Here is a 23,763-nt window from a genome sequence, read left to right as displayed (position 1 = left end):
AAGGGTGCTTCTCTGGTCTAACATTGCATGGGTTTGGAGGCACATGTCACTCATTTCTCATAGGACCCAGTGCTTGCCACTGTGCGGAGAGGAATGGATGAGGGTTCTTTGTGATCCGTAGTCATGAACCAGTCCTAGCTTGCCCTTTATTGGGGCCTTTGGTGAGGCCAGTCCTCACCTGTTAGGCCGAACGTGAGAACTACTCCAGGCAGGAGGTTCTTGGGATAGTGACATGCCCAGGTGTTCCTCTTGATCCTCCTCAGACAGTTGGAGGGCAACTCAGTTGTTCTGAGTCTTCTGAACCACAGGAAGGTGGCCCAGCTGCCGAGGAACAGCCTGTGGGGCTTCTGTCTATGGAAGGGGAAGTGGGCACCTTCTTTTCCTCTTCCTTCTCCTTCTCCTTCAGAAGAGAAGAAAGGTCCCTCTCTGGTCCCTGCCAATGCATCTGGTGAGAGCTGCTGGTGATGCAGGCTTTCAACATGGTGTCATAGTGAAAGAGGTGACTGGAACCTCCTCAGACAAGATTCAGAAATAAACTAGGGTGAATTAATTGCCCAAGTGCCCTTAGGGTGGTGTGAATTAGAAAAACTCAGCCACACAGAAGTTCTCCAAAGCCACCTTGAAGCTCACTGAGACATCTATGCATACTTGATAGGAACTTTTTCTTTTTTTACAAAGAAATTTCTGTGAGTTTTCAGGCATGCAGACAAAAGACCCCCACTTTGACCTTGGCCTGTTGTACACAGAAAAGACCCCCCCCCTCTGATTTCTATACTAAGCCAAATGCATGTGTGAAGGGTGTAGTGGAGGCGGCTCTCAGGGGGTCAGAAAGTCCCCAGTTATTTTGGAGGGGGCCCTCAGGAGCATTGCTGGATCCTGGAGGCTAGGGTCACTGCCTCTCCCCACCAAGGCTTGCTTTTGCTGCTTCGTGGCTGGCAGTGCCACTGTGTCAGTCTGGAATTCAGTGGGTGAAGGACGGGGCGCTTTCTCGACACTCCCCGGCAGTTGCTGGGGACGCCCTACCTGGAGGCCGGCCAGGCATGCCCTCGTGCCCCCCAGGACGCGTTCTCTCATGGCCAGCCCCGCTCCTCAGCTGCAGGGGGTCGGCTTGCCTCTCTGCTCCAAAAACTGCCTCCCCCCCACCCCACGTTTGCACCAGGCGTTTAGGACGCTCTTATTCCACTCCAGCAGTCGCGCTCCCCCAGGGACCCTCGGGGTCCACGGTCCGTCAAGGGCTTCGGGCGTCCCAGCCAACACCTGCTCCTCTCTAGAGGGCTGCAGTTGGCAGAGCTCCTGGGGAAGAGGGACCGACCGGCAACGCGCGTGGGGACTGCAGCTCCGCCAGGCGGGCAGCGCCTCCCAGCAGTGCTGAGCCCGGAATCCCGAAGTGGAATAAAAGTACCGTAACGGTACCGACAAACTGATTTTAAAAAAGATCTTGGATGTACCGAAATGGCCAGACTGACTTTGTCTCTGAAGGAGAAAGAGGATACAGACTTCTATCAAACTTGGAATTCCTTTTATTACTGGCTAGAGAAACAGGACTATGCAGAGACTTAAATAAGTTTATGGATTATCATAAAAAGAAAAAGTATGGGGGGCTGATCCAGTAGGTCTGATGCTTTTGATGATTGATGATTTTTAGTTTCTTTTTGTTAGTTAGTAGAAAAATAACAATAAAACTTATTTAGGAAAAAAAAGTATCGTAATGGGAGCATTTTCACTGGAATCACTGGGAAAATTAGCCATGACTTCAGGTAGCCTTGAGTACTTTAGTTGGGCTCCTTTACGCATGATTCCGCCTGAATCCAGTGAGAGTGCAAGAAAAGGCTATTGGATATTTTGGGAAACTGGAACCCCTAAGCTCTGGACTCCGGACCCATGGAGGATCTCCCCCACATACGGATGCACACGCAAAGCCAGTGGCTGCAGAGGCCACCAAAAATTAAGAGGCAAAGCCGCGCTTGCTAGTCCAGTCCAGTCCAGTGCGCACCTGTTGCCATCAGGGTGGGCACTTGGTCCAGAGGTTCCTTTGTTTCCTCTTCCCTCCCTGCCCCTCTCCCCTCGTATGTCGTGTTTTTAGACAGCAAGCCTGGGGGCAGGAACTGCCTTATTTGTTCCACGTAAGCCGCTCTGGGAGCTTTTTGGCTGGACAGAGGGTATGAACGCAATATGAAAAGCATTCATCCATAATAAAGAGCTGTTGGAAGAGCTGTTATTTCTCTCTCAACGAGAGATACCCTCATCCTGCACTCATCACTCAGCAGAAATTCAAACAAAGCGGCCAAGCTCATTTTACTGTACGTACAATCATAGGTCACAAGATCTCGGAAGCAGGTGTGGCTTGGATGGCGCATGGCATGGAGCTGCAGCTCTGGCTATCACGAAGGCACCCCCACCTCTAAATTGCCACTGCACCACTGGAATGGAGGGAGGAAGAGGGAACTCAGTGGGCATGAGAGTTTGTTTCCAGCACCACAGCAGGAATGAGGTTCCTGATTATAATGCATATATTCGTCCATCGACTGCATTTCCCCCTCAACTTCAGTCCATGAGGTTGCCGGAGCAGCTGTTCTGCCACTGGCAGTGGTTCTTCCTGTGGGATGCCGATACCAGAAGCACATCTGTGCGTAAAGTTTAAAGAGCTTGATTAGAAGACTAGAGAAAGTGATGATGAAGGAAGGGCAGGTCCAGAGCACAAAACGTACATCCCTTCTGCCATCGAGAAAGAAACAACAGTGCATTCCTGTCATTCAACCCCCTTTCAGCAAGCTCTGCATCCAAGTTCTGCTCCTAGGAAGCTTCCTTAACCTTATATAGGGTTTGGGGTGCTTCCTGTCATTACATCTGCTCTCATCAAAGGAGACAGGAGTAATACTTCTAGCACATGACTACTTGAGAAAGAACTATACATGCATCTTGGACATCGGCAGTTGGTCATGGACAGGCCCAACTGGTGGTCAACAACATTTCCTAGTTGGCTGATGTACTGCTTGGAGCAGCTTCCTGGTTCCGAGGGCCCTCAAACAAGTCCAAATAAAGCTTCCATAAAACCTGAAGTGCCTGATCTTGCCTAATCTTGGAAGCTAAGCAGGGTCGGACCTGGTTGAAATCTGAATGGGTGACATAAATAGCACGAATCACTCCGAGAGCTTCAGCTATGGGGAGTATATAAATGTCATAGAATAATAATAACGACAAGGGTGTCGGTAAGCCATGGCAGGGATGTCACCCCACCTCTTAAGTCACAAGCAGCCATGAAGGAATGCGTTCCGGTCGTCTGATGGGGTGGCTGGCGACTTGGTGGCAGGGACCTGATGGGGTGGCTGCTGACCCCTCTGGCAATATTATATCACGGAGGCTTTTAACTTCTGGCCCAAGCCAGCTCACAGGACTGTTGTTCCGAGGACGAGGTTGGGAGGAAGAGGAGGGGAGGAGGAGGTAAGCTGCCTTGAGTTCCTTGAAAGGAAAAAAGGGGCATATAAATATAATAAGCAAGAACAATAACAGGTGGATTTCGGTCAGCTTCATATCAGGCTGGACATGAAAGGAAGGACCCCATGGGACCCCTGTGTCTCTTTTAAAAACCCCTGCATGTCAGGGAAGCACAGCAGAAGCCCAGGATGACTCACACAAGCCTTCTCTCGATCTTGTTTGCACAGCCTGTGTGGTTGCTTCGGCTGGGAGCCAGTGACTGACCCAGAGTCACACGGCGAGCTCCATGCTGAGCAGGGACTAGAACCCAGATCTCTGGAGTCCTGCTCCAACCCAATAGGGATGACCTTGCACCACGCTCCCTCCAGCCCGCACTGCGAGATCACTCACATCCATCCTCCCACCCTTTCCCTCAGCCAATCTGGGAACGGGCTCTCCAGCAGAGCCCCAGTCACCCTGGCCATTGCTGCAAGTTCACGGACTGGTCGTGGCAAGACCGGGTAGGGCTGTCACTGTGAGGAAGCAGGTCTTTTCCCGGTGAGTGAGAGTTAAGAGAAAGATGTATTGTGTGAGTTAGCAGGGATGCGAGGTGGCTGAGCCCCAGCTGAGCAATACCTGGCCCCACGCTTTAGGCACCGAATCTACTCATGTCAGCATTATGGGGCGGGGGGGGGGGGGGCTGCATTCATTTCTGTGATCGTGTTCCAGCACTGGCAGGAAAGGATGAAATAGATCCCTTGTGCATGATTACGGTGGGAACCCTCAGTTAGTATTTATTGAATAGCACCAGGAGAAGTTAGTGTTTCAGCAGAGAATAGAGATGGAGAGATAGTTACTGATGTTGCAGTAAAGTCCGATAAAGCTTTCAATCTGTTCATTAAAATGCCACTATTCCTCCTTCTAGGCAGGCAGAGCCATAATATGCAGAGAGCTACAGCTCTTTGCTCACCCCCAGAGCATTTTAAATAATAATAACATAAAATCCATTCAGCAACCGAGCATTTGAGAACTCTTGTTTTGTTGGGTAATCTCATCTTCCTTCTTTATATGGGGACAGAATGGGAGTGGGTAGAGGTGGAACGTGTGTGTTGTGTCCAGTACTGTCTGAAGATTTTTAAATGAGTGTCTCACTTTATGTCCAGGGCTGTAGGCAAGGTAACAAACCAATCTGAAGCTAGAAAAAAAGCACGTTGGCTGATTTGGTGAACTATTTTCTAATTAAAAAGCAGACATGGAATTTAAACCTGGCTGGAACATATGACATTCTCTCCCAGTGTATATACTCAGGGCTGTGATGATCTTACTCTGGGGTGAGTAAAAGCTACTCTGTAGGGATATGCAAATCTGTTAAACTGAAGCTCACCAAAGTTACTGACACTCATTCTGCCCTGAGCCCAGATCATTAGGTCTGCCTGGCACCGTCGTTACTGGTTTTTCGGCGCCAGGTAAAGACCTTTTTATTTAAACATCATTTCAATTGTTAAAACATATGATTTGGCCAGGGCAACTTCTTCTTCCTTCTCTTTCTCCTCCTATATTTTTATTTTATACTGATAATTTTAATTTTATATTTGTAAATCAATGTATTTTTTGTATTTTTGTATTTAATGGTAATTTATTATGTACTATTGTATTTCAATGTATTTTATCATGTTGTAAGCCGCCCCGAGGTTTCGGCAAGGGGCGGCATAGAAATGTTATAATAATAATAATAATAATAATAATAATAATAATAATTAGCATTTTTTTTTAATTATAAGCATTTCTATACTACCCAGAGCTGACTCTTTCTGGGTGGTTTACAACAATAGTCATAGAATCACACACTCTAGTCACCCATCCAGATTCCAACCAGGCCTGACCCTGCTTAGCTTCCAAGACTATGCAGGATCAGGCACTGCAGGCACTACTCAAAAGCTATCGCATCACGTGAACATTTTTTCATTGCACATGAAGATGCATGCATGTTTTTGTGCATATGTTTCCCAACATGCACATTTGTCATGCACATCTCTGAAATATCGTCATTCACTTCCCATTGATTGAAGCATATCCATATGTATTTTCCAACAAGGCATTTTTTATGCACATTTACACATGTACGCATATTGCCAAACACAATTGTTGTCAGTCTGTGAATCACATTGTGAGCTTGGAAAGATACAGACTTCCGCTACAGATTTTGTCAGCGTCCATGTTTGATCCAGAAGGTGTGAACTGGACAAATCAAGATTAAAATAGAGAAACATAGAATTACAGAGCAGCAGAGCTGGAAGAGGCCAAGAAGGCCAGCAGGTCTACCCCCTGCTCAGTGAAGGACTCCAAGTTAGACCATCCCTCTCAGATGGCTGAATGCATCCTGAATGCTTCTAGTGTGAGAGAGCCCACAACTTCCCTGGGTCATTGGTTGTCAGATGCTCTAACATCCAGCCTTCTCATAACTTGACCTCGTTATAATGTGCCCTGCACTCCAGAAAGATTGAGAACAGATCCTGTCCTTCCTCTCTGTGCCAGCCTTTGAAGTACTTGTAGAATGCTATTATATCTCCCTGCAGTCTTCTCTTCTTGAGGCTAAACATGCCCAGTTCTTTCCATCTCTCCTCACAGGGCTTTATTTTCAGTCCCTGGATCATCCTTGTGCCCCCCGCTGAACCCTTTCCAGCCTGTCTGCCTCTTTCTTCAATAGTGGTGCCCAGAACTGGACACAGCCCTCCAGATGAGGCCTAACCAAAGCTGAGTAAAGGAGAACTAGCACTTCACATTGTTTGAAAGTGATGCTTTTATTAATGCATCCTAAATAGCACTTACCCTTTGTGTTGCCACATCTCATTGTTGAATCATATTGAGATTGTGATCTACAACAATACCCAGATCCTTCTCATTTGCAGTATTGTTGAGCCCAGTATTTGCCATCTTGTAATGATGCGTTTGCTTTTTCCTGGGTGCAGAACTTCACATTTGCCCGTATTGAATTTCATTCTGTTGTTTTCAGCCAGCCTGATAATAAGCTGAAAAAAGAATCTGTCATTTTCACTTTATCCTGGTTTCCTTACCTCAAAAGTCAAATTCCCTTTCTCCTGAATAGAAGGAACTTTCTGAACTTTGGAAAATACTTACCAATTGTTACCTGCCTGCATTAGCTAAACTCTCATTAGCATCCTATTAGCATATAGAGGAGAAGCTTGTCAGAAAAAAACCCTAATTCAGCACAATATACAAGGCTGAACACAAGGATTCAAACAGAGTTTTAAGAGCTACATCCTGAAAGTACTGAGTCTGGATGGAAAAATCTGCCACTATTGCTTTCTCCCAGATTCATTTCTCCTCCTCCTCCTCCTCCTCCTCCTCCTCCTCCTCCTCCTCCTCCTCCTCCTATTCCTTCTGTACAAGGTGCAGAGAACTTTGCACAACTTTGCTCTTATCAAAACCTGGATGGAACGAAATGTTCACTGTGAGTGAGCCCTGCGAAAGGGGCACACCATAACCTCCATGGTTATAGCACTGGGGCCCACTAAACATATTGGCTTACAGCTCAGGACAGGGAATTACACTGCGCTCCTTCCTGGCTTTAAGTCTGGGAGCAAACATCTCTCCCCTTTCCATGTATGGGCTTTCCAGGTGGCAATACCTTATCTATCTATCTATCTATCTATCTATCTATTTATTTATTTAAAGTATTTATATGCTGTCCTATCGCAAAAGCCTCAGGATGGCACACATAGATAAAATACAATAAAATATAACATAGATAAAATTATCGACCCACACTGGCTGCAATAAAAACATATAAGTCATGATATCTGGTTCAGTATCAGCCATGTGCGGTGGGGGAGGGGAGGGGGTCGCTTTAATTCATTGAGCTTCTATTTCCCTTGCGGAGCTTCCTGTCCTCTCAAGACTGGGTCTAGAGTGCCTCTACCTGGCGCTGGGCGACTGAGACAGATTGGGGATTCTGCTGATGTACCGTGCACCCTTCTGCCCATCAGACTCCCTGCCTGAGCTGACGGAGATCATCCCAGACTTGGTGTTGAAGACTCCCAGAATGCTGGTCCTGGGGGACTTCAATCTCCATGCCAAGACTGTTCTAACCGGGGCGGCTCAGGACTTCATGGCCTCCATGATGGCCATGGGGCTGTCTCAACATGTCATTGGCCCGACCCATGAACGTGGACACACGCTGGACCTGGTTTTCTTGACGGGGCAGGAAGAGGGTGATCTGAGGGTGAGGAATTTGTGTCTGACTCCCCTGTCATGGTCAGACCACTTCCTCATGAGGTTCGAGCTCAATGGCGGCCTTTCCCTCTGTAAGGGTGCGGACCCTATTGTGTTGGTCCGCCCTCGGAGCCGGATGGATCTGAATGGATTCCTGAAAGCTCTGAGGGAGTTTCTGGTTGATAAAGCTGGCGCTCCTGTTGATGCTCTGGTTGAACTGTGGAATGGGGAAATGGCCAGAGCTATTGACAGGGTCACTCCTAAGCGTCCTTTCCCGCCGGGCAGAGCCCATTCATCCCCTTGGTATACACCTGAATTATGGCTGGAGCGTAGGTGGAGGAAATCTCGGGATGAATCTGACCGAACACACTTAAGAGCCCATTATCGGGCCTATGCTGTGGCGGTGAGGGCGGTGAAGAAGAAATTCTTCTCCACTTCCATTGCGTCCTCACAGTGCCATCCAGTGGAACTTTTTCGGGTGGTACAGGGGTTGGTACATCCAGAACCCAAGAAAGATCCAGTACCACCCTCGATAACCCGCTGTGACGACTTTGCCCAGCACTTCAAGGAGAAAGTCACTCAGATTCGTCACGAGCTGGACTCCACTAGTGACTCAGATTCATTAGGGGAGGTGCCAGTGTTACCATCTGGTCACATATTGTTGGATAAGTTTCAGTTATTGTGTACCACCACCTGTTTACTGGACCCTTGCCCATCGTGGCTACTGTCCAAAGCCAAACACGGGATTGGTTCCTGGATCCTGGAGGTCATCAACGCCTCTCTGAGGGATGGCCGGATGCCTGCCCCTTTAAAGGAGACAGTGGTCAGGCCGGTCCTAAAGAAGGCGTCCCTGGATCCAGAGATGGCCGCCAATTATAGACCGGTGGCCAACATCCTGGTTTTGGGCAAGGTGTTGGAATGGGTGGCGGCGGGACAACTCCAAGCAATCTTGGATGAGACTGATTATCTGGACCCATTTCAGTCCGGCTTCAGACCCGGGTATGGTACTGAATCTGCCTTGGTCGCCCTGTACGATGACCTGTGCAGGGAGAGAGACAGGGGGAGTGCATCCCTGTTAGTTCTCCTGGACCTCTCAGCGGCTTTCGATACCATCGACCATGGTATCCTTCTGGGTAGGCTAAGGGGACTGGGAGTAGGAGGCACTGCTTGGCAGTGGTTCCGCTCCTGCCTCGACGGTCGATTCCAGAAGGTGGTGCTGGGGGACTTTACCTCTGCGCCATGGCAGCTATGCCATGGAGTACCACAGGGGTCTATTCTGTCCCCCTTGCTATTTACATTTACATGAAACCACTGGGAGAGGTCATCCGGAGGTGTGGGCTGCGGAATCATCAGTATGCTGATGGTACCCAGCTCTACCTCTCAACCAATCCAGGTGAGGCAGTGGCTGTACGGAATCAGTGCCTGGCTGAGGAAATGGGCTGGATGAGGGCCAATAAACTGAAGCTCAATCCAAACAAGACGGAGGTCCTGCTGCTGGGTGGTTCGAACTCCTGGATAGGTGACTTGGATCTTGTCCTGAATGGGGTTGCACTCCCTCTAAAGGACAGGGTCCGCAGCTTGGAAGTGCTCCCCGACCCGTAGCTGTCTTTGGAAGCTCAAATGACGGCGGTGGCGAGGAGCGCTTTCCATCAGCTTCAGCTAATCCATCAGCTGCGTCCCTACCTGGAGGACGACTGCTTAGCGACAGTGACGTATGCATTAGTTACGTCCCGGTTGGATTTCTGTAATGCGCTCTGCGTTTGGCTGCCCTTGAAGACAGTCCGGATACTTCAGATGGTGCAAAATAGAGCAGCCAGGTTTCTGACGGGGACTGGGTGTTATTCTCATATAACCCCAGTCCTCTACCAGCTTCACTGGCTTCCCATAGAAGTCCAGGCTCAATTCAAGGTGTTGGTAATCTCCTATAAAGCCCTTAACGGCTTGGGACCTGGATACCTAAAGGGACGCCTGCATCCATATTTGCCCTCCCACCCCTTGAGATCAGCAGCAGAAGGCGCCGTGAGAGACATCAGGAAGCAAAGTACCTGGAGGAGGGCCTTCTCTGTGGTGGCGCCTCTTCTGTGGAATGCGCTCCCCAGAGAGGCCCGCCTGGCGCTGTCGTTATTTGTTTTTTGGCGCCAGGCTAAGACCTTTGTATTCAAACAATATTTTAACAATATCTAATATTTATAGGTTTTAATTGTGCAACCAGGGTGTTTCCGGGTTTTAATTGTATTGTACTATATTTATTTATTTCTGTGAGCTGTCCCGAGGCTATATAGCAAGGGGACGGCATACAAAAACTTTAAATAAATAAATAATAAATATTAAAACTTATTAAAATATTGCTGAAATAGAAAGGTCTTAACCTGGCGCCAAAAAACATATAACGACCTTATGGCCTTCCTTCAGGCAGTGCTAGGAAGTAGCTCTCCAGGAGAAGCAGTCAATGGGATCTTTCAGGTGCCTTTGGAAGAGAGGTTGAGCCCTGGTGTTGATATACCTCCCTATGGCTTCCAACTGGACATTTCCCAGCAAGGAAAACTCAGGATGTGCTTGCTGATGAGGCGCTTCCATGGCATCTTCCCACGTAATTATCATGGGTTTTCCCTCTTGGGAGCCAGCCCGTTTCCCCCTATTCTGCTTCCCCAGCCCCACCGCCAAGTGCCTGCCCCTTCCCCGTGCTTGATAGCAGCTGCTTGCTGAGTCCCAGCTGTCTCCCCTTCCCTTCTCAGCATCAGTGGTCCAGGGGCTGCGTTAGCATCCCTGCTGTCTGCCGCTGGCCTGGCAGGCTGTTGTTGGCAGTCGGAGGCAGGTGGATTGATCCAGAGCATCGCATCGCAGCCCAGCCCTAATTGCACCTTTAGATAAATCCATGGCAAGGGGCCATATGTAGAGCACCGCGTATCATTCTGGTCCCCCTGTCTCAGGACTGATGTGGAGCTGGCGCAGGTGCCGGCAAAGACACCTTCCACGAGGGGAAGGCTTGCATCTGTTCAGGCGAGTTGAGAAATAAGGACAGAATCCTGTGAGTTGCACCCCTAACCCTTGCAAGTCGCGGATCTCAGAGGTTCGCCCATGCAGTGCTGGAGGAGCAGCGCCAAGGCTCTTCGCCCGTCTGCTTGCCTGCCCGGCATTTTCCAGCCCGTGAGCCTTTTTTGCCTGTTAGCTACAATGTGATGGAGGGGAAAGGGGGAAGACTGAAGAGGTCTCAGGATAGCCTCTCCTGCCTGGCTTCTCCAGCATCCTCCCCTCCCTGCACACCAAAATGCCCCCTTTCTGGGACTGAGTTCCCAGTGCAGAGAGCAGCCAGCATGTTCTTTCCACACTTGCTGTGAGGGGAGGGTGCAAAACTCTAATTCCTCCTCTCATATCAGGGTGCTCTTTACTGTCCATGGGGTTGCTCTGAGAGAGGCGGAAGCAACAGATCTCGCCCCGGACTCGTGAAATTACATTTTGGGCTAATACTTAGGGGATGGGGCAGGAAAAGCTCCAATCGTCTCTGGCTGGATGACATTGCACCAGGGCAGAAGGCAGTTCTAGAGGCACTGGTGAAAAAGCAGAAGCTCTCTTGCCAGGCCACAGTGGAGTCATCAGCTTACTGAAATTTTCTGGTCATTTCAGCTGCGTTCATTTATTCCTTCTGTCTGGCTGCCTGAGGGTAATTTATTTTACTCCTGCATGTACACACAACCTGCATAACATTTCCCCCACACAAATGCAGTTTAAATCCACATCATGATAAAATTCACTGATTTGTATAGAGTTAAAATAAGCACTTTTATATACATTTTGCCATTTTTGAGATGAGTATCACAGATCTCAGAGAAGTGCAAAACCTGGAGGTTGGTCAGCTGTGCTCCACTCTGTGTGAGAGTCTGGGGAAAGCAAATCGTTTCAATTTGCTTCAAAATGTAAGCAGCATGCCATCTTCAAGCACGCCTCTTCAGAGCACTTGTATGTTGCGTAGCCTGACAATTCTGTGGCACGGTGCCTTGTCCTGCCCCAGCATTATTCAAAGGCGGCATTCCAGGGGCCTGCAGCGACCCACCTGACTGCCAGCTGCAGCCTCCCCCGCACTTCTGCAAGCAGCTCCGTGGCAAGAAGTGAGAGGACGAACTCCCATCCCCTGCATCTGCCACCACTTTTTGTCCCTTCTTCCTTCTTGCCCGCTCCCTGGGTTATTTTTTCTCATAGGGAAAACTGAGTCACACGTGCCATCCAAGCTCCAAAACTCACAAATGGTGTAGAAAGAACGATCCCGCCTTTCTCCGAAAATGCCAACTCTCCCAGTGGAGCTGAGGAGAAATGAGTTCAGGACAGTCAGAGAAAGGGCTTTCTTTGCACATCATTCCTATGTGCAAAGAAGATGTGGCCCATTACCTGTGGCCACAACTTCTTTGATGATCTACAGTGCTCTCAGGCTCTTGACTCTTCCTTAGCAGAGGCCTAGTTCCTGGACAAAGTGCTGGCTAGTAAACTCCTGTCACCCTTCCCCACAGGATGGGGTGGCCCCACCTTAGCTCAGAGCATGTGCTGATCTTTGCTCCTGAGTTCCACACACAGTAAAGCACAGGCGGCAGCCTCATCAGCACTGAAGCAGCACTCTCAGGGGAGGAGGACTGAAAGGTATCCCCCGATGTGCCATCCAGCCTGATGTTCCAAGGCTTCCTCTGCCAGAACCTGGCTTGGGAGGAGGAATCCTTACCTTAAATATGGCCAGACTTAAGGAGGTCCTCTGTTGATATGCCAAGAGGGGTGGGACAGCCACATTAAACCAGCTAAAACCTGAACAGGTTTCTTCTCATTCAACAGCTCCATGGTCAGCTGCTAGGGCTGGATGCTGCGGGACAAGCCTTCGGTCACTTAGCTCTTCTGACTTTGTGTGAACCTTGTTGATGCCACTGGCCAGAGCTAATGTGCTAGTTCTTCTAGAACCTCACTGGCTCAGCTGGACAACTCACCTGTCTCATCTGAAGGAACAGGGTAGAACAGGTGAGCAAGCTGTGCCTACAGGCACAGGAACACAGGAAACTGCCATATCCTGGGTCAGGTGTTCGGTCCATTCAGCCCAAGGTTACCAGCACTGACTGGCAGAGACTGGCCAGGATTGCACACAAGACATTTTCTTGCCCCTACCTGGAGATCAAATTTGCATGGAAAGCAGGTGTTTTGCCATGGAGTTGCATGACCTTTCTGGAGAATTTGCTCCAGTTCTAGGTCCTGGTTTGTATTATATATTTTAAAATATTTTGTGTGGGAATATTGGAGGAGAAGCCAATATAAAGTAGAATTTTTTGCGATGCTTAGTTTAGATCCATAAAGCAAAAGCCACAATATTATTTCGGGGCTATGGAATTAAATTTGATTTATGATCCTCTGGCAAAGGGTCCACATTAATGGTATTTACATTTGACAGTTTAGCAATTACTGCTGGCATTAAGTTCTTAATAAAGTCAGAATGTCTGGCTCTGTAGGACAGATTTTATCCCCTAAGGCCTGATGGGCATAATTAGAGATTTGTTCCGGTATACTGAGAATCATGATCAAGGCAAGAATTCATTAATTACACCTAGGCGTTTAGGATTGGAAAACGTCAATAAGCATCATCAATGCATAATTGATGTTCTCTTCCTTTAATTCTCATTCCCACAACATCTAATTGAGCTCTAATCTTTGTGCATGAGGATCCAAGTGTTGTTAAACAATCAAAGGTGACAATGCATTTCACCAAAGTGCATCCAGACTGACTTGGAAGTAATTAGAAGACCCATGAAAAGTTTACAAAGCGAGGATTGCAGACTTTAGCCCCTTTCAAATTCTGCAGCAAAATGTGATGCTCAGTGAAGGAGGGCCTTCCACCAATTAGTTCAGCAAATGATGCAAAAGTCAAGAAAGGGTTTCTTTGTTCTGAGTTCATGGTCTGGACCCCAGTATCAGCTTATCCAGACCTCTCTGAAGGTTCCCATTTAGCTGGGTTTTGTTTTTAAATGAAGGATCTGAGACCTTCGTCGGCCCAGTGGAAAACCGAAGAAAGCTTTCACGATATGGGCACAGCAGACCTCTGTGATCCTTGGGCAGTGTGCAGAACAAAAGGGCAACGTTTGCCCGTGAAATTCAGGGGCCAGTCACTGCCTTTCCCCTTCACTTTTTCCAGCAAACTGTCCTTAGCACTTGCATTGTAACAACACGTGGCATTTTCCCTTAGGTTTTTCTGACCAAGGTTGACCTGACCAGCTTAAATATTAGATAGAATCCTTTGATGTACACTCTGACCTGCTTCACACAAGAATGACAACCAGGGTAAAATGAAAAGTTAAGCAGATGATACAGTGTTTTCTATTTTAGATCCTCATTTATCCATACAGCATATGATAGATAAAATTGAAAAAATTGGATTTTATTCTAGTTATAAAATTAAAATTAAAATCATATTGATGTTTGTAATGAAACAAGAAGAGGAATACACTAAAAAATTCAGAATGCGAGATAACCTCCAATCTGTAAAGTACTTAAGGAATAAACATGAGAGGATGTAATGATACATTATTCCAAGATAAATATAAAACAATCAGGGCAAAGATCCAAAAGGACTTATTAAAAGTCTCATGGTTGGGAAGAATAAAAATGAATGTATTGCCCAAGTTGAACTTCCTGTTTCAGATGTTACCAGTTTCAGTGCAGGGAAAACTCCTCCCAGATTGGCAAAGACAATTGAATATTTTTATTTGGAATGAACCCCTGTCCCCCTCAGGATTAGATTTAAAGTCCTACAGGATGATAAAGAGGAGGGTTTGCAAATATTAAGTTATATTACTATATAGCTGGCCGAGTTTGGATTACAGGCAGGATTTTTAATATAATGAACAACCAGTGAAATTGGAAATAGCAGATTTCTCGTGTGATATTCTGGGTTTCCATTCTGTGTAAACCAGGCCTCTGTCTGTCTGCCCCCATTCATTCAAAAAAACCTTCTGAAGACAGAAAATGCCTGCTTTCGTGATTATTTCATTTCTGGGAAAACCTTGGCTTCTGCTCTTTCACCGGTCCTCGGTCATGCAGTTTCCTGATTCACTGTCCAATCCGAGGACATATTCATGTTCACTGTGTGATCTCTGATTTTATGCTATTTTATGACACTGATCTGCAGAAATGCTGACATCAGAGAAGATCAGCAACAAAATGGAGATTGACTACTCCATTCAAAAAGGGCTTGACCTTGTGTCTCCTGAGGATTGTCCACCCCTGACAAGGCTAGGTTCTGCCTGAATCACTGGGCATTCAGAACATGTGTTCTACGGAAGAGAAATGCCACCTAATTCAAGTCATGCAGGATCATTGGCAGTGGGCACACCGAACGTGAAGCTGATCTGCGTTGAGTTTAGCAAGGTTTAATGACCGTCGTGAGAAATAATTGCTGTTTTGAAGACAGAGCAGGACTCCAGAGCCCTTTCCCACTGCATGGCTAGCCTTCCGAGAGTTAACATTCGTATGCTAATGCTTTCATTTTCCACCACTACTCCCAGTGCATGGCATCGCACCTTGTTTGGCAGTTATCCAGACTGTCTTCATGGCTTTGGATCCCATTTTGCAATAAGACGTGGAATAGGCAAGATGGCCAACAGTTCAAGCTTTTCAAAGAGACCCTGGCCTAATCCACCTTGGACAGGGAATGAGCGAGAAACATAGAAACATAGGAACAGAGCATGTCAGAGGGGGTCTCCCGGGCCATCTAGTCTGACCTCCGGCTCCAGCCAGAGAATGAGACTCATCTCCTTAAATACACATTAAGAAGTAGACCTTTCACGTGGAGAGCTTTCGTGCACAAGGCACACTGTACTGGGAAAACTGACTAGTAAGCAGGAATCTGGACCAAGTCTGATTCTGGTAGAGCTTGCTGAAATGCACAAGTTCCTCCATATTCAGGATGGAAAAAAAATAGATATTTTAAAAAAGAATGTGGAAAAAACAAAACTGATTGATGTATCTAAGCCTGAGTGGTTTGCTTTCCAAAGTCTGGCTTTCAGTCTTTGTGCGTCTGGAATGGGACTGTTGAACTAGGATTGCCTTTGCTTTCTTCCAGGCCCCTTACCTTCAACAGCTCTGTGACAGGAAGGTGTGGCATCAGCTTCTCCAGCAGAACAGCTGCACCAGTTGAATTTGCCTTGTCACACTTTCTCAACATTCCCACATGGGATGGGAAAGATCTAAAAAATCTAATACAGAATAAAGCAAATCTGATAGATTTGTCCATCTCTGCAATTGGCACTGTCTGGGCAGACAAATTGTTGAATATTCGCTTCCTTTTAGTCCGCATACCAGTCAGGAGACATCTAAAAGGCTCCATGTGTTGCACTGTTGTGCTGCAGTTAGCAACCATACAGGTTACACCCAGCCCTTTGGGAAGATGCTAACCATCTTGTGTAGCAATATTCATGGGCAGTGGTAGGACTGGGTGAGGAACCAGCTAAGGGGGTGGCAATCTGATGGATTTTCTCAACTCAGACCTGTGGATTGTATTCCATCAGCCCTGCACTGGTGCTGACTAAATTTGACATGAATGCAACTAGCACAGATGTCTGTTTTTTGAAATGGGCCATGATTTGCATTTTTAAACACAAGCTGGGGGAAATTGTGTACATTTTGGCTGCCATTCCACAATTTCTGCAACATTCTGGCTGCTATTTGGCAATTTGCACAAATTATGGAGTAGAGGCCTGAATTTTGCACACATCTGAAATGAATTTGAAGAAAAATGAAGATGGCCAAGGTAAAGTAAAACAAGGACATCTAAAAGGCCATCAACCACTTGAATGTAAGTTCTTCACTCCAAATGTGCAAAAACATTTCAAGTCATTCCAATGAAGTTTACCGCAACCTTTGGCTGTTGGGTGAGAAATTGTTGAACGTTCATCAGGCTCAAATGAGACGAGTTTTCCAGTGTGGACAGAAGACCTTAGACGTTCTTTGACCAACATGGGAGCCGCCACAAATAAGAAGCAGCTGAACTGAAAAGGGAATGTTGAGAACATGGGAGAAGAAGTGGAAGGAGAGAGAGTGATATCCGTGTGTCCTTCTTTGCCCGCTCTTGCAGCACCTGCTAATTGTTGTGAGCACGTGTGCTGTCAAACCTCTGGCGTGCTCGCAAGAGGCTAACGATGTTGTTTGTGATGGTTCAGCTTTGCAGAACGAAATGCTTGTGAGACTGTGCAGCCATGAGCTGTGGCTCAAGGTCCTGGGATCCAGCCAGGGGAGGCAGTAGAAGAAATTAGCCCAAGGGTGGACAGGGATGCAGATTACACTAACCATGGCACGATGGGGAGTAACAGCCCACAGGATGTTGAAATGGGAGATCTCTCAGCCCTTCCGAGGTGGACCTGGTGGCTTGGTCATACTTTGGCTTAGAGGCTTAGATTGATAAAGGATCACAGAGAGAGGCTGGGGGAGCTAGAATGGGGTTTGTAGGAAAGATCTGAGGTGTACATACACCGATGCTCGGAACATGGGAGACAAGCAGGAAGGGACAACTGGTGGGTATCACAGAAACATCGTGGATGATAAGCAGGACTGGAATGTCAATGCAGAGACACACGCTCTTTTCAGGAAGGGCAGGAAGGGAAAGAGGGGAGGGGGTGTAAGCGCTATATGTTAAGGAAGGGGCAGGGTGCAATGAGATAGGGGGCAGAGTAGAAGGTGACTAGGTAGAAATGATCTGAGTAAGATTGACAGGTCTGGATGGGGGCAGGGACCTGACAGTGGGGATATGTTATTGCCCACCTGGTCAACTTGAGACCCTGGATGGTGCCCTGACAGACAAGATTCAAAGGATATCTTGGGAGAGGGACATGGTTATAATGGGAGATTTCAACCTCCCTGATATGAGTTGGGGGAGGCGCTGGGCAGCTAGGCTCCATTGCTTCCTAGAAGCTGGGGGTCAGACCTGATGGCCTGGGAGGCCCCTTCTGACTCGCTCTGTTTCCAAGTTTCCGTGTTTCTAATGCAGAGAAACAGCCTGGTACTGGTGCGGTCGGAGGAAGGAACGCAGCTCATGACATTAATTGTGCTACAGAGAATGTCTAAAGGTGGCCTTCATGGTATATCAACAATACAGCCTCTCTGTGTTCCTGAATACGACAGTTGCTGGGACTAATTTTGAATTTAATTGATTCCAAGCAAGGCTGCCTGGAAATCATAGTACAGTGAAAGAAATAGGGATCTCCTACTGAGAAATCATCATAAAATACCATTAATATATAGAGGGAGAGAAACATCACATAATCTTTTATGCAAGTGTGAGAACATTCATGGACACTTCCGTTTAACTTCATACTGTAGCTCTGGAAAGCACTCAGCCTATTTTGGTTGAACTACAGTTCGATGGCTTGCCTCTGAGTAAATAGAAGATTCACAAACATCCCATAACACCACAGAAGGGTTTGCTATTGCTTTGGAGTGGGGCTTATTTTGTTAAATCAAAGTTAAAACTCTGGCAGCTCTGGTTCTCGGTTTCTGTGCCATCCCATCATTTCTGTCGATGAATTTCTGGCGAGGGACAGCCACATGTGAAGCTAGGAAAGAACGCCTAGCTTTTGCATTACCTTGGTTTCATCATTTATGTTTTATGTTCTTTGACTTTTCATTTGGTAAATGGCAGGGCTATTTTTTCTCCCTGGTAGCTCCATGTTCTCTCTGTTTCAATTTAATCCCCAATTTGTTATCTCAGCAACCGCAGTAACAGCTTTGAAATGCCATTCTTGCAGGAAGGTGGTACTGAAGAAATGGGATACAGATAGATCTGTGTTCTAAAGCATCCGATTTTGCAACACACACCTGAATTCTCTCGGGTCAGTAACTAGTATGCACTAGCTAAGAAACTGCCTCTGAATCCCTAGAGGCACAGCAGTACCGGCCGACCGGGTCTGGGCCTGTTTTCTGCAGAGGCAGTCTACTCTTTCCCTCTCGCACAGCCACAGTGCTCCACCTGGTCAAGCAAAGGGCTGAATTAAAGAAGCACACAATATTCCAAGTGGCTGAAATGCATCCAAATGGAAGGAGCAGAAGTGCTTTTGTAGCAACCTCACGCCCATCAGCTGAAGGACTAATTTATGCTTGCATATATGCATCTACCCTTACATCCAGAGTAGCATGAAGCTAGACGTCTCCCCCAAGGAGCTTCCTCAAGGCTGAGCTGAAACAATTGATCAGGTTTCGCTTTGTGTTTTGTTTAGTTATTTATTAGATTTATATCCCACCTTTTTCTTACCGAGAACTCAAAGTGGCTAACATTCTCCTCCTCCTGCTCCCCCACAACAACACCCCTCTGAGGCAGGCTGGGCTGAGAGTGTGTGACTGGCACAAAGTCACCCCGTCGGCTCCGTGGCTGAGTGAGGACTAGAACCTCGGTCACCTGCACTCACATTTTGAAAATATGCAGAGGCCTCTCCTCCTCCTCCTCGTCTTTTTCAAAGCCATGATGCAAGCAATAGAAGCAAGATTGTGTCTTTCCTGATGAGAATGGTGATGAGGAAGGTGCCTGGAGTGGCCCTGCCTCTCCCTGCATGACATTAATTAATGCGGGGGGGGGGGCTGCTCACAGGCAGTCCACTGCGCCGCCCTCCTCTGGCTTGAACCCCTCCCAGATGTGCGCTGCTGCACAAGCTATGCAGCCAAGTCCAATAACGTGTGGCTGCTTTGCCCTTTGCGTGCACCCACCCAGAAGCCCCTGGCCCTGCCCAAGTTGCCAGCAGCCGTGTTATTCCAGTGAAGAACAGGAATCGCCTTCCCTCTGGTGGCGGTGGGGGGCCAGGCCACTGGGTGGCTGCGAGGCCTGGGAGGAACTTGGCACACGTGCCCCTAGCCCTTGGAGCTGGCTGGGCAGGGAGGGCAACCGAAGGGGCTCGTGGAGATGTCTGGCAGCAGAACCCCAGCGCCCAACTCGCTCTGTTTGCTCATCGCACTGCCCTGGCGATGCGACAAAGGGGTGCTGCACAAAGCCAGCTTTCTTCCTCTGGACAGACAATAGGGGCCCTGGAGGAACCACGTGGCCCCATGCGGCACCCGGACCTGTGGCCGTGCCCAGCCCTGGTCTTCCTGCCTGTGCTGCCGCCCCCTTGCCTGGCTTTGCCGGTGGCACATGTCCTCCCCCCTGCCCTTGGCCGCGTGCACTGCCCTCAGTCCCTTCAAGTGCCACGTGTGGCACTGGACCAGCGCTTACCTGGGCTGCCACATCGTGCCCCCTGGGTTGATGAGCGGTGCTCTTGCAGACTCCCAGACCTGACCACTTGGAGGGCCTGGCGGGGAGGCTTCGTTGGCTGTCTATGGAGACCCCTCTCAGCCAGTGGGCATGGAGAAGTGATGCTCAGTGTCCCTGGGAGCTAACCGGCAGGCTGAGGGCTGGGTGTCCCTAGGTGTCATGAGCAGATTTCTTTCCATTCTGCAAGATCAAGCCAGAAGGTCTTGGAGGCACAGTCCTTCACTGGAGCTACGCAGGGCTTTTGTGATGCAGGGTGCTCTACAGGAAGGTTGTTCTCGAGCAGCAGAAAAGCCACGATCCCTCCAGTCTGGTGAGAGTAGCTCATGTCCAGGCAAAGTGTTCATTCTGGATGGACGACCCCCTCTTCCCTTCCTTTCCCCGAAGGCTTGAGAGACGTTCAGCTGCTTGGTGGCTGGATGGTAGGAAGGCTGGACGTGACTGTGTTGGTTCTCTCATTGGGTGAGAGAATTCATCCTCACTGCGGGGATGAATTCGCACACCCCTCCTACACTTGCCTGCTCTACATGGTCTCTGGTTTGGGTTTCGGCAGCGGTTTGTCGTGTACATTAACCTCAACAGCTCCACGCCACTTTCCAGGCCTCCTCTTTCTCTGCCTAGTGTGCCTCTGAGTGCGAGTGTTTTAAACGGGAATGCTGTGTTGTGAGAGAAACGGGCCCTGACTCTAACAGCAGAGATGGAAGGAAATGTCTGTTCAGCACTCTCTTTCTCTCAGTCAGTGTTTGTTATCTCGGATCCTTTCTGTCCCATTCATACAGACGTTTGCAAATGTGGTGGATGTTTCTCAAGCACTGAACTAAATTCTCGCCTGCCTGTGCTTGCTGAATTCAAGGCACAGCTACCTGCGGCATGGAGAAGCCCAGTTGTACAAGCCTCCACAGGACTCTTGAGATGGAGAATCTGCCAGAAATCTGTCACCCTTGACTCAGCATCAACAACCTAAAGCAGGGTTCAGACCCGGCTAGCAGCCAAAGCCCTCACCTTATCCATCAGGTTTTCTTTTGTCCATATTTCCCCTCTTTCACTTTTTCACTCCTGTAGAAGTAGAAAAGAACCGCATTTGAAATCTGCATTGAAAACGTAGCCTAACAAATTCCCACCCGTTGCTCAGGGTGTCTCATCACACTCGCCCTGGCGGAGCAACTTGGAAGCCAGGATCCCACTTTCCTGAGCCTCCTTCCCGGTCACCTTTGCAAAGGACACGGGGGGAGGGGAGGGAAAGGGAGAGCCTGAGATGGCGTCGTGATATGAGTGGCTGAGGATGCGACAGCCGGACAATTTCTGTTGCTTCACAGTCTCCTGCTTCATTGCTGGATGGCTGAAACTGACAAGAGGCTTGGCCGAGGTTGAGTCATGCAGACTGACACGGTTTGCCTGTTTCAGGAAAGGCATTTATCTTTAATTCAGAAAATGGCTGTGCAAGTGATAACTGGCCCATCAGGCACAAATCGCATGAGTTAAGTGAGAAACCAGCATGGACAAGGCAAGAGAGGATAGATGAGCGAGAGCCTTTCTGACAGTGGAAATGCTGGTCCTCCGTGTCAGTGGGACAAGTTACGTCCTTCAGGCTTAGGCTGGAACTTTAAGGAGCTGTCCATGGCTCTGAGCCTGCCCCCCCGCCCCAACCCCCTTCAGCACTCTGGGTGGTTCCTGCAAGGTTCAGACTGCACCCTGGAGTAGAAACAGGGCCCCGGTGCTGAGCAAGGCCCGCTTCCTGTTGCCAAGTTAAGAAAAGCCCTGTCAGAATTGGTTGGGGCGAGATTCTCGTAACACTAACATGCCTCTCCTCTCACTAAAATCCTTCTCCTTATCACTGGAGAGGCAAGGGGAACTCGACACGAACGGGGCACTGGAGCGCACCCTGCTGGCCAAAGCCAGCCTGCCTCACTTCTGCTTGCAGCCCTCTGGGATTCCCTCGGACGGTCTTACCCCTTTGTCCCCGACCCTGACCACTTGGCGGTTTTCCAGCTTTTGTGCCATTTCCCCCACATTCTAGGAGGTTTCAATGTCTCTTCGGAGGCTTGCTTACAGGCAGTAAGAGGTTTAAGCTGCAATCAGCTGGCGGGTTTTTATTTTATTTTATTTTATTTTATTTTATTATTTTATTTTATTTTATTTTGTATTTTTGCCTTGCCCTCTACGATTTCAGCCCTACCTAAGGTAGAGGCTGGGCCAGTCTCTTGCTTATGGCAAGCTGTGCCATGGAATTATCATCAGGTCCTGAAGTGGTGGAGGAGGCAGGGCCAGGGCCAGGGGGTGTGGGCAAAGCCTGTGAAGCTCCTTCAAACCTGGACCCGTTCTGTTCTCTTCTGTTCTGTTAATCCTTGCTGATTTTTTACTCTGAGGTTCTAGAAGTGTGTTTACAGATGTTTCTGAACATGCATGTAAACACACATCTGGATCTCTGGAAGAAGCAGCTCAGGGTTATTTCGAACAAAAGAACATGTCATTGCATAAAATATTGCTCTCGTCTCCTATCCCTGCCACTCCTCTAGGTAGGAACACACTCCCAAGACAGTGTTTAGTTTTTAAAATGTGCAGGCATTGTACAGTGCAGCTGCTCTTCACATAGATATCTAAACATTATTCGCTTTTGCTGCAGTCATGGCTATTTGTATTATCCCCAATCACAGCTTGAGCATTTATTCAGAAGGCCAATTTGTTTCAAGTGGAACTAGGGTGCTGCATGGAAAAAGATAATGTGAAGAAAGCTGAGGCACTGAACACTGCGTGCTCTGAAGAAATGGGATGAGCTCTCACAATGCTCCATATTGCAGCAGAACAGAGAGATAATTAAGATGCATATGGCACATGACAGTAAGAAGCCTTTTGTGAACTGTTAATTAAGATTTCATCAGTTCCACATTTTATTCCCACTGAATTAGGAGATGGGTGTTAATTTCTGGTGAGCCTTTTGCTGTTTCCTCCCAAAAAGCCAATCCATGTATCTAAACATAATTTAGCATAAGTTAACATGGCCGTTAAGATGAACAGACTTGAGGGACATAATGTTGTCATGCTTGGTTAATGGGCCGAATAGATGAGTGGAATTTATTGACATTCAAAGCCATGGAGTTTTCTGTGGGGGAACCCTGCAAAATCTAAGCTGCAAAGGTATCTCTAGCAACACCAGTCTTTCGCACATCTTCCCTTCCTTTTCAGCTTCTGTATTAGACAGGAAAATTAAGGCACAGTGTTTGATCAAGGTTGGCAGTTTTATAACTTCTCCAAATTGCAGGTAAACTAAAACTCATTGATTTGATTTAGTAGATTTATATACCACTGGCCATATCTGAAATATCTCAAATGATTTTGCTAATAAAATCAGGTAGGATGGCAAGCAATTTCTGGGTTAATGTTCACAGCTACGTGTTGCAGCTACATTCGTGGCTCGCCCAATATCTGTTCCTGTTCTGCACAGCAGTTTCAGAAAGACTGGTGATTTAATGGAGAAGAGGAGTGAGAGAGTTCAAACATTGTGTTTCATCCTCCTCTTTCTGTCTAGAACTCCAGCTGACTATTCTGTCCGTATTTCTTTCTGTATATGCATTTTGATATATGCATTTGCCTCATATACATAATTTTCCAAGCAATTTTCCTGTAGTAGTCTAACATTATTTTCACTAATACACACATTTTGTACAACCTTTCCCAAAAATGCATAATTTGGTCCATGTTCTTGAGAATACAAGTACAAAATCACCTTTTTTACACTGCAGACTTTAGAGGAATGTTAAATTTGAAGGACAGCTGAGTTCCAGTTGGCATGTTAGTACCAAAGTGTGAAATTAAAGAACAGAGGCATGTTTGTGATGCCTAGACAGTGTCCAGAGGGCTAGCGTTTC

The sequence above is a fragment of the Varanus komodoensis genome, unplaced genomic scaffold (genome assembly GCF_004798865.1).
Source record: "Varanus komodoensis strain SLA01 unplaced genomic scaffold, ASM479886v1 scaffold90, whole genome shotgun sequence".
In the NCBI taxonomy this organism is placed as follows: domain Eukaryota; kingdom Metazoa; phylum Chordata; class Lepidosauria; order Squamata; family Varanidae; genus Varanus; species Varanus komodoensis.
The sequence above is the reverse complement of the archived record's forward strand: the minus strand, read 5'-3'. Positions refer to the sequence as shown.